Consider the following 2970-nt stretch of genomic DNA (forward strand, 5'->3'; position numbering starts at 1 on the left):
AAGACCTGCCCCTAATGAACCCATGCTGGTTGCCCCTGAGCATAACCTCCCCTGCTGGCCCTTCCTGGACATGTGCCAGGATAATTCTTTTGAAAAGCTTCCCCAGGAGCGAGGTAAGACTCACAGGCCTATAGTTTCCTGGGTCCTCCTTCCTCCCTTTTTTGAAGATGGGGACCACACTGGCCCTTTTCCAGTCCTCTGGCATATTGCCCGAGCGCCATGAGTGCTCGTAGACCTGTGCCAGAGGTCCTGCAATGACCCCTGCTAGTTCCTTCAGCACTCTGGGGTGGAGATCATCAGGACCTGCAGATTTAAATACATCTAGTCCCTCCAGAAGTTTCCTGACAAGGTCTTCATTAACCCTAGGCCTGGGTGTGCCACCCACAGGGCCCTCGGGGGGCCCATTGGGGGAGATATCCAGGTCCCTTCTCAGAAATACGAGGCAAAGAAATTATTGAATATGTCAGTTTTACCGTCGGGTGAGATGACCAGATTTCCTAGTGTGTCCTGCAGAGGCCCCATGTTACTTGGCACCTTCTTTTGCCCCCCTATGTATTTGAAAAAGGACTTCTTGTTGTCCTTGATCTAGGTCGCTAGTCCCAGTTTCATTTCTGCCTTGGCCTTCCTGAATCGCCCCGCTACATTCCCAAGCTACCGAGGTATAGTCCTCTCTTGTGATGGCCCCTCCCTTCCAACGGGTGTACGCCTCCTTTTTTGTTTGGAGACGTTCCCGGATGCTTTTGGTGAGCCATGGGGGTCTTTGTGCCCTCTTGCCCACTTTGATTTGTGTAGGGATTACTTCCCTTTGAGCTTGGAGGATTGTCTCCTTAAGGAGTGACCACTCCTCCTGGACACTCAGCTCCCTCCAGCTCTGGGACCTCAGTGCTTCCCCCACGAGTCTTCTTACCTCATTAGAGTCCGCCCTCCTGAAGTCGAGGGCTGCTGCCACCTTGCACTGGATGGTGAATTCCAGCAGATGATGATTGCTATCACCTAGGTGGTCGAGCACCCGCAGACCCCATACCAGGTCGTCGCCCATGGCCAGGACCAAATCCAACAAGGCATCTCCCCTGGTGGGGCTGTGTACCTCCTGGGTAAGATGGAGGTCGTGTACGTCAGTTAAGAACCTGCATGAGCGGTCAGACCTGGCTGTCCGCTCCTCCCAGCAAATGTCTGGCAAGTTTTGGTCACCCATGACAACCACATCCTTGGACCTAACTATCTCCGTGAGCTGACGTAGGAATTCCTGGTCTCGATCTTCTCCTTGGTTGGGTGGTCTGTAGTAGACCCCCACCGTGAAGTCCCTTTCTCCCCAACCCCCTTGTACTCTAACCCAGAGTACTTCCGTTTGCTCCTCCTCTGACCCAGTGATACACATTGTAGATGTATGTTGCTCCTTGACATAAAGCGCCACACCCCCACCCTTCCTACCTGTCCTATCTTCCCTGTAGAGCCTGTAGCTCTTGATATTCGCTGCCCAGTCATGCGTTGGGTCCCACCACGTTTCAGTGAGCCCCACTATGTCTGGGTTGGTGCTGGCTAGCAGGAGGACTAGTTCTTCCTGCTTGTTCCTCATGCAGCGGGAATTAGTATAGAAGCATTTGAGGCCTCCTGAGGATGAATAGACTGCCCCCCTAATCCCAGCTGTACCCGAGCCCATGTCACTTACCTGATTACCTGCTTCTCTTGTCATCGGTTTAGGCTGGGCTGCTCCTGCAGGAGATGCTTGGCTTGCTTGTCTGAGGCTTCCTCCACCCATGTCTTCCCCTTCCCCCAACGAGCCTAGTTTAAAGTCCGCCAGAGGAGATCCGCCAACCTAGAAGAGAAAACATGCTTACCTTTGGGGGAAAGGTGCAGCCCAGTCCATCTCATGATGACCTCACAAGTAGAAGCCCCATCAGCTGATCTGGGCTCCCAGCCACAGGGGTGCACCTGGCCACATATTTAATTAATGGTGTCATAGGAACCAGCCACAAAGTTGTTCCACATTTTTTGTGGAAAAACTTTGTGGTTTATGCCTTGTTTTATGACAGCATTAATTGCTTTAATGTGTGGCCAGGTTGCAACTTAAGATGTTAACCAGTTAATCACACCTTAAGTGTAAAGTGTGGCAGGGACCTTTGCCTCCTTGTCAATGAGCCTTGTATTCTGTACCATAGTTTTCAATAGAAGGGATGCCCTCTACCCTAGGACATTCTCCAGGGGGGTGGTTGGTAAGAAAAGTGGATTTGACTCCACTCAGTCTAAGGAAGGCATGGAACCTAGGCCTTAAATGGTCTGTAAAAGCTCTACTCATGTGACTATTATATACTGAGAAGTGAGGTACTAGTATGGCAATAGAAGAAAATAGCCACAACCACATTTCTGAGAAGCCCTGTCTTGTGGGTGCATCTTAAGCATTCTGTAAGACCGCCTACCAAATCAGGCCCCTCAGAGGATGTAGGCAGTGGACTTTCTAGTTCCTGACTCATGACTGGGTTTAAATGTGATATAGAAGCTAATCTGCTCAGACTTGGTTACATGTGGACATGCACCAAAGCAGAACTCTGAGTACCTGGGGTACTGTAGAGTTAAAAGCTTAATGAAGTTAAGTACCTCCAGAGTTAGGCTGCAGCTCAGCGGGAGCTTTTCAAATCACAATTTTGAATTTAGACCATCTAGGCCACAGTGTAGACAAATGTGCATTTGTAGCTACTTCAAAGGGGGAGCTGGAGCTGCTGCTCAGAAGGGCACAGCAGCTTTATGCTCTGTTATGTCTGTCTGATTCTGCAGTGATATGAATGAACCATATCCCCCTGATTTTGACCTTTGATGAAGCAGGGGTAAAGTTGGAGTCATTTGGGTGCACTCATATTACTACAGAATCATGCAGATGTAATACGTGCATGGAAACAGCTTGGATTGGTATCATTTGATAGCAATCCAGTTGTTGTCTGTCTGTCTGTACCCTCAGTTATTCTGCATCTATAC

At 49.9% G+C, this 2970-nt stretch overlaps 1 long non-coding RNA gene across 1 annotated transcript in view; it reads right to left on the reverse strand.

Moving 5' to 3' along the window:
* The window catches only part of LOC102370974, an 8664-nt gene extending 7699 nt beyond the window's left edge, over positions 1-965 (reverse strand). The window contains exon 1 of the long non-coding RNA XR_324485.2: positions 908-965. This is a non-coding gene — a long non-coding RNA (uncharacterized LOC102370974). The remainder of the gene's footprint in view (positions 1-907) is intronic.
* Positions 966-2970: the final 2005 nt, after the last annotated feature.

Source organism: Alligator sinensis, unplaced genomic scaffold (assembly GCF_000455745.1).
Source record: "Alligator sinensis unplaced genomic scaffold, ASM45574v1 scaffold335_1, whole genome shotgun sequence".
In the NCBI taxonomy this organism is placed as follows: domain Eukaryota; kingdom Metazoa; phylum Chordata; order Crocodylia; family Alligatoridae; genus Alligator; species Alligator sinensis.